A 16035-nucleotide genomic window follows, 5' to 3' on the forward strand; every position below is an offset into this window, starting at 1 on the left:
TCACCGAGGGGCAGTATGTGAAAGTGAGATTGTATGGGAAAATGCCATATCCAAGTTTAATGGGAAAATATAAAATGGTGACTATTAATGTGTACAACTTAATTGTAAAATATCCATCTCTTCTGCTCCTGATGAGTGGAGGTAATCCATGAAATATCACACTACGTTGATGCCACCATCATGTTTACAGTCATGATCATGCCAGTTATTTTTATTCCATTATGTTGTAACAATAATGCAATTCTATATATGTATATATCATCTTGTCCCGTAAATTTTAAGCTTTTCCTATAAGCAAATCATTTCTTTGCGCTTAAAGCATGCTTCTATATGTCCAAGTAACAGACGCTGGTATCACATTGAGCTAAGCAGAATTCTGCAATAGAATGATCTGCTTTATTTATACAGTAAACATGATAAAGGAAGGTTGTGGCTTCAGAATCAGCCAGACACTTGTATTCTTTCAAAAGAACCAATCCCACACGTACATATTCAAAGAATTACAGTAGTGACATGTAAAGAGCCATGCACCAAGTGTCTCACATTTTGAACACTACTTACATGGCTGGCCACGACCGTGTGCACGCTCCCTCTGCTACCAATGACACAAGCCGTACTCTATCAAAGCTCAGTGGGGCATAATTTTGTATGGTTATGCTATGGTTCCCATGTACGCAGATCTGCTAACTAGGAGCGTTAATGCAGTTGCCATGAAGTGGCCAGTCTCTTGATGAGGCATAAATGAACATCCTTGAAAGCGCAAACAGATATGCGATCTCCACGGGAAGGTATCCGCAGCCAATTGTCTTCCACCAACATCTGTATATGGAAACACGCTCGCATGAACATATTACAGCAAAACTGACTGGGGAACATCTTAAAAAAAAAAAAAAAAAAAAAAAATAATAATAATAATGTCCACAACAGTCCCTCTTTGTCATATGCTCCCATGTGGCCTGTGATGAATCTTGATCTTCTTATACCTGTAAATGAATCGGTCCATACAAAAAGGAAAACACAGCTTGATTTGTAGACTGTTCTTCAGAAGGGATGATTTAAGTGAGGACAAAGATGAGAGATCTGGGATCCTCTGAGTCTTGTACATGGGTTGGGCTTGGGGGCATCTCAGCAAGGAAGATGGGGTTATCTGCTCAGGCTCTGATCACTTGTCAAATCGGGCAACAGTAGCACCTCATCAGGGCATCTAGAAGGAATAGAAACAAATATGAGTATATATACTCCCTACTTCTCTCAACCAAGACCCACTCAAAAATAAAAAACCCAAAGATTCCCAGACCCTTAAAAGGATTCCAACCTTCACTACCCTTATCCGTATGGGCCTGAACTTTGTTACTAGTACCCTTAATCCAGGTACAACAATTTTTACCAATTCACAGAAAACCCCCCTGGATTCCAACATATATCATGGGTCATCTTTTAATAGAAAGGTCTTAATTTTCTGCTGTTCCTGTGGGATCTTCCTTGTAGCTTCAACGGTTATATTGAACATCCCATCCACACTGGATGTGAAATTGTGGAATCGTTTCATAAGCTCAAGCCCCCACCCTGTATAAGCAGGAAACCATGCACAGACCTGGTCAGGGTTGGTGAACACTTCCCTTCTAGCTGTTTCTGCCATTTGTTTTAATAGTGCAAGTATGAGGGTAAATGGCAATGCCTATATAATGAAAGGTGACAGACCCTGTTCACTTGTTAGGTGCTATGTGCCTCTACTATTAGGTGCATAAACCAATAGTGCAATCCTAATTACCAATGTGCATATACCAGTGGTGCAAACTTCACTAGGCTGCCAAATATGATCTTTATAAAAATACAATTTTAAATTGATACATAAACCGTGATGCTCCAATGCTGACAATGGATTTCTGGATTTGCTAAACCACACAGATTTTTTTTCCGTCAGTCCAGCAAGCAATTCTCATTGCTCTCACATTACCAGTGACCACTTGTACAGTGGAAAGGTCTTTCAGCACAATGAGAAGGGTGAAAACCTGGCTGAGATCGACAATGGCAGATGACCGCTTATCTGGTTTGTGCATGATGAGCATACATAGAGCAAAAATTGCTGAAAACAAACAGTTGATTGACAAAGTCATTGATAAATTTGCACAGGACCACAGACGTTTACAGTTTCTTTTTCGAGATCACTAACCAGTGAACAAAAATTGTACAAAAAAAAATACTCTGAAAAATGTGATTGCTAAATTTAATCAAGGGTGCAGATATTTGCCATTAAAGTTTATATGTTTTATTTTCCAATTTGGATGATAAGTTATTTAGTTCTAAACAAACAAATATATATATATATATATATATATATATATATATATATATATATATATATATATGTGTGTGTGTGTGTTAATACATTCCAAAATAAATACATTTATCATATATTTTATTTGTCCTTTGTTAACACCAAATGCAGTTTCTACATGTGTTTTCTTTTTATAACTCACTTGTAGTGCCTTGATCATGTGTGTATGGATAATTTGGTGCATTCAATAGTGTAAACAAAAAAAACGATTAGAAATTGCTAATCAGACAATGGCAGCTTGATCCTTCTATTAAGCTTTTGCATCAGGTTTCTCAAACCTTTGCCTGCCTGCCTAAGCTTTATGTGATAATGATTAAGCCCGTCCCTTTCATGACATTGCTGAAAAGGGGCTGAGTGTGGGTGTCAATAAAATGATGCCCCCCCCCCTGAAAAAACGCTCGTGGGACCCCACTACCCACCCCTGACCATTCCGTCCTTTTGGGCACGCAGGAAAGCCTCAGAAATATTGTATTTTACATGATCTCATTTGCTCCAGTAAAGGCTTACATTTTCTTTTTATTAAAGTTTCTGAAACGAGATCTGCATATATCTGGAGCACTGCTTCTTCATATTTTATTGATGTTCTCAGTTTCTCCCAGGTCGCTTCTTTATCTTTATAATTATGGAATCTTATGATTACATTTCTTGCAACTTCTTTTGCCATGTTTGAAGGTTTTCCTATTCTATGTGCTCTTTTGGTCTTTCGAAAGGTTTTTTTTTTTTTTTTTTTTTAACAAAGTGCTTTTTAAAAGCAAGGCTGTCGCTTGGATAATTGTGTTTGAGAGAAAGGGACCTAAAAGTACAAACTTCAAGACGCTTATATGTACTCTTCCATCTGAAGTTCTTCATGGGGTTCCTGTGCTCAGTATATAGTGTCTGCATCTGTCTCTAGAGTGGGAACTGTACATTCTCCAAATCAGTGCTAAAGTTTAAATTTCCATATTGTGTAATCTGCGATCAGAGGCTCCCAAGTTGCTCAAGTTTTCAGAGTTGGCAAAGCACAGACTGTCAGCTTGGAAAGCCTATATGTTCATCTGGCACTGAAGAGTTCTCTGTTAATCTGAATGTCACATGCATGTATTGGCCTGGGCTAGGCCAATAGCTTTCTGCCCAAGGAGAAATTGCAACTAATTTGAGTTGTTGGCCAAAATAAACTCAGCTTCTGGACGTGCTTTGCATCCAATGTCCATGTGAATGCTTTCCAGCTGATCCTGTACCTATAAAGATACCTGCCAGGATAAAAAAAAAAGAAAATATGGTAGCCACTACTGGCCTCTAATTTTGGAAGCCCTACCTTTTGCTTTACTGCTTAGTAAATCTCTAAATCGGCATTGATTTGCAGAAAATGAAGTGAGCAATGCATTTTTGAACTCCCAAAAAAAAAAAAAGTCTGCAGAGTTGAAAATTGTGCTCTTGATGTAGCCCAATGTGTACAGTGCTTGTCTTGTAGCTTAAAGCTTGCATGTTAAACGATTGGATACACAATCTGGAATATCTGAGATATAGTGAAGAGGAATAAATAGAGGGAGTGGTGAACAGATGTAAAGATTGGAAGGTGTTTAAGAAGATGAAGAGATATGTGGAGGCTATAAGTGGAAGAAAACAAGCTTAAACCAGGAGAAATAGGTGAAAATATGTAAAACGAGACTGGAGATGGATGTGGTCAGAGGGGATAGGGATGGGGATGGGAGTGTTATTTTTGAAGGGATGAAAAATGTATACTGTGCACTTTATTGCTGTGTTGGTGTGTAGATATAAATCAAAATAAATAATACCGTATTTGCCGGCGTATAAGACGACCCGGCATATAAGACGACCCCCTAAAAACCTGCACAGTTAAAATGTTTTGCCCGTACTCACCGTTTAAGACGACCCCCCCATTCCGAGGCTTCCGACGCTTCATATCCCTCTTCTTCGTTCTTGATGGAGCCATTTCCTTCTTCCTTCTTGCTGGTGCTGGAGCCAATCACGGCGAGCAATGTATTCTATTAATGAATACAAAGCCTGCTGGGATTGGCGGAGGCTGTTACATCATCAGCCCGCGCCTCACTCTCAAAGCCAATCGGAGCAGGCTACTGTGTGTAGCCTGCTCGGATTGGCAGAGATTGCTACTCCAATCCGAGCAGGCTCTGTATTCATTTGAATACATCGCTCACTGGGATTGGTTCAGTGGTATATACTGTATGTAGCCGAAGCTACATACAGTATTACCGGACATCTAGAAGGCATCCCAGCAGCTGACCCGGCGTATAAGACGACCCCCTCCTTTTTGCTCAGTTTTTTTAAGTGTAAAATGTCGTCTTATACGCCGGAAAATACGGTAGTAATAAAAAAAAATCTGTAGGCATAAAACCCAGTTTTGTGTTTCATAAGCCACCAAATGTCTTTTCACTTCTTCTCATCATACCCACCGTTGATCCAGAGGAAGGCGAAAATACCTAGAAAAGCATGATCCAATTTGCTACAGCAGGGGAAAAAATCCCTTCCTGACCCCCGAGAGGCAATCAGATTTTCCCTGGATCAACTTTACCTATAAATGTTAGTTCGCAGTTACATTATGTACATTTAGGAAAGAATCCAGGTCTTTCTTAAAAACAATCTACTGAGCTGGCCAGAACCACCGCTGGAGGGAGTCTATTCCACATTTTCACAGCTCTTGCTGTGAAGAAACCTTTCCGTAGTTTGAGATGAAATCTCTTTTCCTCTAGACGTAAAAAGTGCCCCCTTGTCCTCTGTGTTGACCGCATAGTCAATAACTCAACATCAAGTTCACTATATGGACCCCTTATAAATTTGTACATGTTGATCATATCCCCCTTATTCTCCTCTTCTCAAGGGAGAATAAATTCAGTTCCTCTAATGATCTTTCTTCATAGCTGAGTTCCTCCATGCCTCTTCTCAGTTTGGTTTCCCTTCTCTGCACTTTCTCCAGTTCCCCCATATCATTTTTGAAAACTGGTGCCCAAAACTGAACTGCATATTCCAGATGAGGTCTTACTAATGATTTGTACAGGGGCAAAATATCTCTCACTCTGGAGTCCATACCTCTCTTAATACAAGAAGGGACTTTGCTTGCTTTGCAAACCGCAGCTTGGCATTGCATGCTTTTATTAAATGTATGCTCTACCAAAACCCCCAGATCCTTTTCCACTACGAATCCTCCCAGTTGTACTCCCCCTAGTATGTATAATGCATGCATATTCTTAGCCCCTAGTTCATAACTTTACATTTATCAACATTAAAGAGGAAGTAAACCCTGATGAGTTTACTTCCTCTTTTTTTCCCTGCAAAGGTAAAGCATAATGGACTACTATGCATCGCATAGTAGTCCATTATGTGTCACTTACCTGACACAGGAGCCAGCGAAGTCGCCGCTGTCCCCTGTAGTCCGCCGCATCCATCTTGCTGGCCGCAATGACGTCACTCCCGCGCATGCGCACGGGAGTCGACAAATGCGGCAGCTCCATTCTTGGAACTGCCGCGTTCAGTGCGCCTGCGCGCTGCTGTCTACGGCGCATGCGCCGTAGACAGCGGTGCCCGTTTTTGGGCAAATATCTCCTAAACCATATAGGTTTAGGAGATATTGCTTGGACCTACAGGTAAGCCTTAATCTAGGCTTACCTGTAGGTCAAAGTGGTTTGTAAGGGTTTACAACCACTTTAAACCTCATCTGCCACATAGTTGCCCAATTAAATGCATTGAGGTTGGCTTGTAAATTAGCCCGTTTTCTATGCATTTACAAACTGATATTTCCAAGCCTGTAGACTTTACATTACACATTAGCCATGTGTGGGGAACTGTGTCAAATGCTTTTGCAAAATCCTAGTATACCACGTCCACAGCCACCCCTCTGTCTAAGGTTTTACTTACCTCCTCATAAAAAGAAATCAGGTTTGTTTGACAACTTTTGTCTTTCATGAATTCATGCTGTCTTGCTTAAAATTTTCCAGCAAGAACTCCTCTGTGATCTTTTATTAAACTCTCTGGTATCTTCCCAACTATAGAAGTTAAACGGACAGGTCTATAGTTACTTGGTAAGGACTTTGTTCCCTTTTTAAATATAGGCACCACATTGGCCCTACACCAATCCAGTTGTACTATTCCTGTCATTAACCACTTACAGACCGGACTATTTTGCTGGTCAAAGACCAGACCACTTTTTGCGATTCGGCACTGCGCCGCTTTAACTGACAATTGCGCGGTCGTGCGACCTGGCTCCCAAACAAAATTGACGTCCTTTTTTCCCACAAATAAAGCTTTCTTTTGGTGGTATTTGATCACCCCTGCGGTTTTTATTTTTTGCGCTATAAACAAAAATAGAGCGACAATTTTGAAAGAAAACGCATTATTTTTTACTTTTTGTTATAATAAATATCCCCCAAAAATATATATAAAAAAATTTTTTTTCCCTCAGTTTAGGCCGATACGTATTCTTCTACATATTTTTGGTAAAAAAAATCGCAATAAGCGATTGATTGGTTTACGCAAAAGTTATAGCGTTTACAAAATAGGGATAGTTTTATGGCATTTTTATTAATCATTTTTTATTATTTTTTTTTTTTTTACTAGTAATGGCGGCGATCAGCGATTTTTATTGTGATTGCGACATTGAGGCAGACACATCGGACATTTTTGACACATTTTTGGGACCATTGTCATTTATACAGTAATCACTGCTATATAAATGCAGTGATTCCTGTGTAAATGACATTGGCAGTGAAAGGGTTAAGTGTTCCTAGGGGTGTGTTACTAACTGTGGGGGGCTAGGCTTTCATTTAGTGAGCACTGATCTCTGCTCCAATCACATGGAGCAGAGATCAGCGTCACTAGTTGCTAGGCAGAATGGAGAAATGCTGTTTACACGGCATTTCCTCCATTCAGCCGTCCCGTGAGACGATCGCGGGTATGCCCGCGGCGATAGAGTCCAAATGTTCTGGTCTTTGGCCAGCAAAATGGTCCGGGGCTTAAGTGGTTAATGAGTCCCTAAAAATGAGATACAATGGCTTTGAAATGACAGAGCTCAATTCTTTTAGGATTCATGGGTGGATGCCATCTTGTCCAGGTGCTTTATCCACCTCTATTCTGTCTAAATATTTCTGGACCATATCACTTTTGCGCCATTGCGAATCATTTGGGGCTTTGTCAATACCACCTCCATTATGGATTAATAAATTTGCCTTCTCTTTTTCCCTAGTCACTCACTTTCAAATTTTTTGTAACCGGTAAAGTGTTTTGTGGGCTAGTAAATGTTTTTCAGTTGTATCCATCATGTCATCTTCATTATATTTTTCTAGAGCTTGTGGTGCATGGTATTGGTGTACTGCCGTTGAATGCTGCAAGCATGGGCGTCCGCAGAACTTTTTCCAAGGGGGGGCATCATTTCAAGGCCACTCATGCTCCGCCCCTTTTCGACAATCTCATGAAAATCTTTACACTGGTAATACATATGTGTTATATACCAGATAATTCATCTTCACTTTGTATTGGAAGTTACTCTGACCGCTGTGTTCCATGCCCATATAGCCTAGAGAATGTACATCTTTTTACATTGCAATACATCTGTTGTGGCCATATTTTGATCTCATACTGTCACTGTATAGACTGTTTTCATAAAGATAAAAATATGGCCACAACAGATGTATTGCAATGTAAAAAGATGTACATTCTCTAGGCTATATGGGCATGGTACGCAGCCACCTGAGTAACCTTGCGGACGCCCATGCTTTCAAAAACCAGCCCTGGAAAAAATTTCATACCAGCCCAACAGCATTATTATACCAGCCCAACAGCATAACGTCATTATTTTCTTGTTCATGAAAGGGAAAAAACATGCATTTTAAAGCACATTTGATGAAGAGAGTATTAGATATAGATATGAAATCACATAGGGCTTTTTATATATATATATTCAAATTCCAGTTAATAGTGGTAAGTGATCAATCATCAAGGGGGACCCCAGAAACTCAGAACGTGGGGGGGGGGGGGGGAACCACCTTCTGCAGAAAGAATACTCTAAGGTAAGGGGGGTGGGTTACTAATATAAGTAGGAAACCCTTTATATCAGTGCCCCTTACATTATCGTATTCACTCCCCCCTTACATCAGTGACCCCCGACTGGCCTGGCGGTGCTTTCACTGACCTCCTCTCAGGTGCGCTGTGCAGGGCTCAGTCAGTCGGCTCCAGCTTGGAGGTTTTATCCTATAGTCTCCTATCCACAGTCCACACAAGTCTGACATCTCCCATGACCCCCATCCCGGCGGTGCTCCCACTTTTGACTCCTCTCCAGACTCCCTCAGAGACTTCAGACATGCTACAGGAGATGGATAGAGACTGCAGACTTGATGCAAGAGCTCAATGCAGCCTCACCAGTGCCCATCAAATTCAGCCTCACCAGTGCCCATCAAATTCAGCCTCACCAGTGCCCATCAAATTCAGCCTCACCAGTGCCCATCAAATTCAGCCTCACCAGTGCCCATCAAATGCAGCCTCACCAGTGCCCATCAAATGCAGCCTCACCGTGCCCACCAAATGCAGCCTCACCGTGCCCACCAAATGCAGCCTCACCGTGCCCACCAAATGCAGCCTCACTGTGCCCACCAAATGCAGCCTCACTGTGCCCACCAAATGCAGCCTCACTGTGCCCACCAAATGCAGCCTCACTGTGCCCACCAAATGCAGCCTCACTGTGCCCACCAAATGCAGCCTCACTGTGCCCACCAAATGCAGCCTCACCGTGTCTATAAAATGCAGCTTTACTGTGCCGTGAATGCAGTCTCACTGTGCACATCATTGCAGCCCCTCCTGTGCCCCATGTCCCAGTCTGCAGTCCCTGTCTGTGGGAAGGTGTGTTGTTTATGCTCGGTACAGTACCTTGCATGCCAGCAGGATATCCATGACGGCCAGAAGCAGGCAGGGTCTGTTCTCGTTTTGGATGGGGACGGTGCTCCTTCCAGAGGATCTGTCTGCTGTGAGATGGAGTGGTCCCTGGCCACCTGCACCTTCAGCCGTCCTCATTTTCTGGCCACAGTCAGCCTGCCCTCTGGTCCTGGGGAAGTGGAGAGCACTGAGTGGGAGTTGGAGAGAAGGGGGAGCAAAGAGTACTGGCGGGGTTGGAGAACACATGGGTGGGGGCAAAGAGTGAGGGGGAGTGGAGATCACAGGGGTGGGGAGCGGAGAGCGCTTGGGGGGGGAACTTGAGAGCACTGGGGGGGCTAAGAGTGTGGGGTGGTGAAGAGCACTGGGGGGGCACAAAGAGCAGGGGTGAGTGGAGAGCAATGGGGGGGAGCTTGAGAGCACCAGTGGGGGCCAGAAAGAACAGGGGTGGAAAGCACGGGGGACTGGAGAGCACTATGGGGGGTGGAGAGCACATGGGTGGGCGCAAAATGCAGGGGGAGAGGAGAGTACAGGGGTGGGGAGTGGAGGGTGCTAAGGGGGAGCCAAAAAGAACAGGGGTGGAGAGCACGGAGAGTAGAGAGCACTGGGAGGGGGGGGCTGGAGAGCACCAGGGGGGCAGATAGAACAGGGGTGGGGAGTAAGGAGGGCTGGAGAGCACTGGGGTGGGGGCTAGAGAGTGATGGGGAGAGCTGAAGAGCACTGGGGGGGGAAGAACAGGGGGGAGCATTGGGGGGAGGGGAGAGCACTGGAGGGGAAAGAACAGGGGGAGAGAGGAGAGCACTGGGGGAGAGCACTGGGGGGAGTGGAGGGCACGGGGGAGGGAGAGCACTGGGGGGAACAGGGGCGGAGAGCACTGGGGGGGGAAGCACTGGGATGGTGGCTAGAGAAGGATGGGGAGAGCTGGAGAGCAGCAAGAACAGGGGAGGAGAAAACTGGGGGGGGGGGGGGGCAGGAGAGTGTGGTGGTGGAGGAGAGCACTGGAGGGGGTGGCAGGAGTGTGTGGTGGTGGAGGAGAGCACTGGAGGGGGTGGCAGGAGAGTGTGGTGGTAGAGGAGACCACTGGGGGGGGAAGGAGAGTGCGGTGGTGGAGGAGAGCACTGGGGGGGCAGGAGAGTGCGGTGGTGGAAGAGAAGAGCACTGGGGGGGGGCAGGAGAGTGCGGTGGTGGAAGAGAGCACAGTGGTGGAGGAGAGCATGGGGGGCAGGAGAGTGCGGTGGTGGAGGAGAGCACTGGGGGGGGCAGGAGAGTGCGGTGGTGGAGGAGAGCACTGGGGGGGCAGGAGAGTGCGGTGGTGGAGGAGAGCATGGGGGGGCAGGAGAGTGCAGTGGTGGAGGAGAGCACTGGGGGGGCAGGAGAGTGCGGTGGTGGAGGAGAGCACTGGGGGGGGCAGGAGAGTGCGGTGGTGGAGGAGAGCATGGGGGGGGCAGGAGAGTGCAGTGGTGGAGGAGAGCACTGGGGGGGCAGGAGAGTGCGGTGGTGGAAGAGAAGAGCACTGGGGGGGGCAGGAGAGTGCGGTGGTGGAGGAGAGCACTGGGGGGGCAGGAGAGTGTGGTGGTGGAAGAGAGCACTGGGGGGGGGCAGGAGAGTGTGGTGGTGGAGGAGAGCACGGGGGGCAGGAGAGTGCGGTGGTGGAGGAGAGCACGGGGGGCAGGAGAGTGCGGTGGTGGAGGAGAGCACTGGGGGGGGGCAGGAGAGTGCAGTGGTGGAGGAGAGCACCTGGGGGGGTCAGGAGAGTGCAGTGGTGGAGGAGAGCACTGGGGGGGGGGGGCAGGAGAGTGCGGTGGTGGAAGAGAAGAGCACTGGGGGGGCAGGAGAGTGCAGTGGTGGAGGAGAGCACCTGGGGGGGTCAGGAGAGTGCAGTGGTGGAGGAGAGCACTGGGGGGGTCAGGAGAGTGCAGTGGTGGAGGAGAGCACTGGGGGGGGGGGCAGGAGAGTGCGGTGGTGGAAGAGAGCACGGGGGGCAGGAAAGTGTGGTGGTGGAGGAGAGCACGGGGGGCAGGAGAGTGTGGTGGTGGAGTAGAGGAGCACTGGGAGGGGCAGGAGAGTGCGGTGGTGGAGGAGAGCACTGGGGGGGGTCAGGAGAGTGCGGTGGTGGAAGAGAAGAGCGGGGGGGGCAGGAGAGTGCGGTGGTGGAGGAGAGGAGCACTGGGGGGGGCAGGAGAGTGCGGTGGTGGAGGAGAGCACTGGGGGGGGGCAGGAGAGTGCAGTGGTGGTAGAGAGCACTGGGGGGGGGGGGTCAGGAGAGTGTGGTGGTGGAGGAGAGCACGGGGGTCAGGAGAGTGCGGTGGTGGAAGAGAAGAGCAGGGGGGGGGCAGGAGAGTGCGGTGGTGGAGGAGAGCACTGCAGCCCCTCTCCCCCCCTCGATCCTCCTATCCAGGCACTGTAGCACGGATGGACATCTACTCCTGTGTATCACAGCGCTGGATGGCTGTGTTCGGCGGCCGCTCTGTAATACAGTCCCGCCCCCCCCCCCAGACCGGCTCATGTGATAGGCGGAGCGTTGATTCTCTCTACTATCACACGAGATGGTCTGGGGGGGCGGGACTGTGTTACAGAGCGGCCGCCGAACACAGCCATCCAGCGCTGTGATACACAGGAGAGAGCGGACTCAGAAAAAAATAATAATGCAGCATGGCGACGGCGGTGGCAGTGGCAACACCTTGGGGATTCCAGGGGGGGGGCACTTGACCCCCCTTGCCCCCTGCTGCGGACGCCCATGGCTGCAAGCCCTAGATTTCATGCTTCGAATCTCTGATGTGGTAACAGTTTTATGTTTCACTGGCTTAAAGAGTCTAGATCAGTGTTTCTCAACCTTTTTACCTTGGAGGAACCCCTAGCAAAAAGTTTGAGATCTCGATGAACCCCTGAAATGTTCATATCTACAGCTCACGGAACATTGGTATGATCAGTGAGCTGTTGCTAACAAAAAATATTTGTAGAAATAGCATTAAATAAAAGCATAAATATTAAGATGTACCTATTTAATTTGAAACTTTGCTTTTCTTTTCCTGCAGAGCTGATCCATTCAGAGCACATTACAGGGGACATTACATGGGGCAGGGCACATGACAGGGGACATTACATGGGACAGGGAACATTACATGAGACAGGACACATGCCAGAGGACCTTACATGGGGCAGAGCACATTTCATGGGACAGGGCACATGGCAGGGTACGTTACATGGGGCAGGGCACATGACAGGGTACATTACATGGGACAGGGCACATTACATGGGGCAGGGCACATGACAGGGCACATTACATGGGACAGGACACATTACGTGAGGCAGGGCACATGGCAGGGCACATTACGTGGGACAGGGCATATGGCAGGGCACATTACATGGGACAGGGCACATTACATGGCACATTACATGGGGCAGGACACATTACATGGCACATTACGTGGGGCAGGACACATGACATGGCACATTACGTGGGGCAGGGCACATGACAGGGCACATTACGTGGGGCAGGGCACATGACAGGGCACATTACATGGGGCAGGGCACATGACAGGGCACATGACATGGCACATTACATGGGGCAGGACACATTACATGGCACATTACATGGGGCAGGGCACATGACAGGGCACATTACATGGGGCAGGGCACATTACATGGGACAGGAAACATGACATGGGAATTACATGGGGCAGGAAACATTACTTGGGACAGGGCACATGGCAGGGCACATTACATGGAACAGGGCACATTACATGGGGCAGGGCACATTACATGGGGCAGGGCACATTACATGGGGCAGGGCACATTACATGGGGCAGGGCACATTACATGGGGCAGGGCACATTACATGGGGCAGGGCACATTACATGGGGCAGGGCACATTACATGGGGCAGGGCACATCACATGGGGCAGGGCACATTACATGGTACATTACATGGGGCTGGACACATGGCAGGGCACATTACATGGGGCTGGACACATGGCAGGGCACATTACATGGGGCAGGGCACATTACATGGGGCAGGGCACATTACATGGGGCAGGGCACATTACATGGGGCAGGGCACATGGCAGGGCACATTACATGGGGCTGGACACATGGCAGGGCACATTACATGGGGCAGGGCACATTACATGGGGCAGGGCACATGGCAGGGCACATTACATGGTACATTACATGGGGCTGGACACATGGCAGGGCACATTACATGGGGCAGGGCACATTACATGGGGCAGGGCACATTACATGGGGCAGGGCACATTACATGGGGCAGGGCACATTACATGGGGCAGGGCACATTACATGGGGCAGGGCACATCACATGGGGCAGGGCACATTACATGGTACATTACATGGGGCTGGACACATGGCAGGGCACATTACATGGGGCTGGACACATGGCAGGGCACATTACATGGGGCAGGGCACATTACATGGGGCAGGGCACATTACATGGGGCAGGGCACATTACATGGGGCAGGGCACATGGCAGGGCACATTACATGGGGCTGGACACATGGCAGGGCACATTACATGGGGCAGGGCACATTACATGGGGCAGGGCACATGGCAGGGCACATTACATGGTACATTACATGGGGCTGGACACATGGCAGGGCACATTACATGGGGCAGGGCACATTACATGGGGCAGGGCACATTACATGGGGCAGGGCACATTACATGGGGCAGGGCACATTACATGGGGCAGGGCACATTACATGGGGCAGGGCACATTACATGGGGCAGGGCACATCACATGGGGCAGGGCACATGGCAGGGCACATTACATGGGGCTGGGCACATGGCAGGGCACATTACATGGGGCAGGGCACATCACATGGGGCAGGGCACATCACATGGGGCAGGGCACATCACATGGGGCAGGGCACATGGCAGGGCACATGGCAGGGCACATTACATGGTACATTACATGGGGCTGGACACGGGGCTGGACACATGGCAGGGCACATTACATGGGGCGGGGCACATTACATGGGGCGGGGCACATGGCAGGGCACATTACATGGGGCTGGACACATGGCAGGGCACATTACATGGGGCGGGGCACATCACATGGGGCGGGGCACATCACATGGGGCGGGGCACATCACATGGGGCGGGGCACATGGCAGGGCACATTACATGGTACATTACATGGGGCTGGACATGGGGCTGGACACATGGCAGGGCACATTACATGGGGCAGGGCACATTACATGGGGCAGGGCACATCACATGGGGCAGGGCACATCACATGGGGCAGGGCACATCACATGGGGCAGGGCACATGGCAGGGCACATTACATGGTACATTACATGGGGCTGGACACATGGCAGGGCACATTACATGGGGCAGGGCACATTACATTGGGCAGGGCACATTACATGGGGCAGGGCAGGGCACATTACATGGGGCAGGGCACATTACATGGGGCAGGGCACATGGCAGGGCACATTACATGGGGCAGGGCACATGGCAGGGCACATTACATGGGGCTGGACACATGGCAGGGCACATTACATGGGGCAGGGCACATGGCAGGGCACATTACATGGTACATTACATGGGGCTGGACACATGGCAGGGCACATTACATGGGGCAGGGCACATTACATGGGGCAGGGCACATTACATGGGGCAGGGCACATTACATGGGGCAGGGCACATGGCAGGGCACATTACATGGGGCTGGACACATGGCAGGGCACATTACATGGGGCAGGGCACATGGCAGGGCACATTACATGGGGCTGGACACATGGCAGGGCACATTACATGGGGCAGGGCACATTACATGGGGCAGGGCACATTACATGGGGCAGGGCACATTACATGGGGCAGGGCACATTACATGGGGCAGGGCACATTACATGGGGCAGGGCACATTACATGGGGCAGGGCACATCACATGGGGCAGGGCACATTACATGGTACATTACATGGGGCTGGACACATGGCAGGGCACATTACATGGGGCTGGACACATGGCAGGGCACATAACATGGGGCTGGACACATGGCAGGGCACATTACATGGTAAATAACATGGGGCTGGACACATGGCAGGGCACATCACATGGGGCAGGGCACATTACATGGTACATTACATGGGGCTGGACACATGGCAGGGCACATTACATGGGAAAGGGCACATGACATGGGGCAGAGCACATGACATGGGGTGGGGGACATGAAATGGGGCAGACTGTTGGGCATATTGTGGGGGGGGGAGGGGGAGACGCAGCTGGGCACAGTACCGGCTGCTTCTTCTTCTTCTGGCTTCAGAGCGCATTTTAAACTTCTCCAGTGGCACGCTGTTCCCCCACGGGCCCCTCCTCCTCCTCCGATCCTGTCCAGTGTCCACCTCAGATGATGTCATGTACTCAGGAAGGAAAAGAGGGGAGGAGGGGCCTGCAGGGAACAGCGCGCTTCAGCCAATAGGATGCCAGCCACTTCCCTGCGATCTTCTTGTCAGTTGCCTGACTGACAGTCAGATTGCCGCAGAACCCCGGTTGAGAACCACTGGTCTAGATCCATGATATAGGTGCACTAGCGACTTCTTATGTCTTCTGGTTCAGTGGCACAGTCTGTAAGTTCCTGAGGTTTGAATCAGAGGGTTGTAGGTTCGATTCCTATGTGAGCAAAGATGCTTCCTTAAAGTAGCACCAAGACTTTGGTGGCTGAAATTGCAAAGACTGCCATGAAGCAGTCAGTACTTGACTAAGTTGGTGGTGCGGACCACCATCGGTGGGGTGTGAGTGAACCTGTGGCCCTAAAGCTGGGGACAGTATTACAGGGATCCTTTGTTGCACAGTTATTCCTTGCTTG

General features: G+C 49.0%; 1 long non-coding RNA gene across 1 annotated transcript; it reads right to left on the reverse strand.

Annotated features, from left to right (window-relative positions):
• Positions 1-354: 354 nt before the first annotated feature.
• On the reverse strand, positions 355-9492 carry LOC143988509 (uncharacterized). Its single transcript, XR_013276877.1, has 2 exons — positions 9209-9492; positions 355-1204 (listed from the first exon to the last, which is right to left on the reverse strand). It is a non-coding gene; the product is annotated as an uncharacterized LOC143988509 (long non-coding RNA).
• Positions 9493-16035: the final 6543 nt, after the last annotated feature.

This window comes from Lithobates pipiens, unplaced genomic scaffold (assembly GCF_037356315.1).
Source record: "Lithobates pipiens isolate NorthernLeopardFrog02 unplaced genomic scaffold, aLitPip1_a1.2 Scaffold_1, whole genome shotgun sequence".
NCBI classification, from domain to species: Eukaryota; Metazoa; Chordata; class Amphibia; order Anura; family Ranidae; genus Lithobates; species Lithobates pipiens.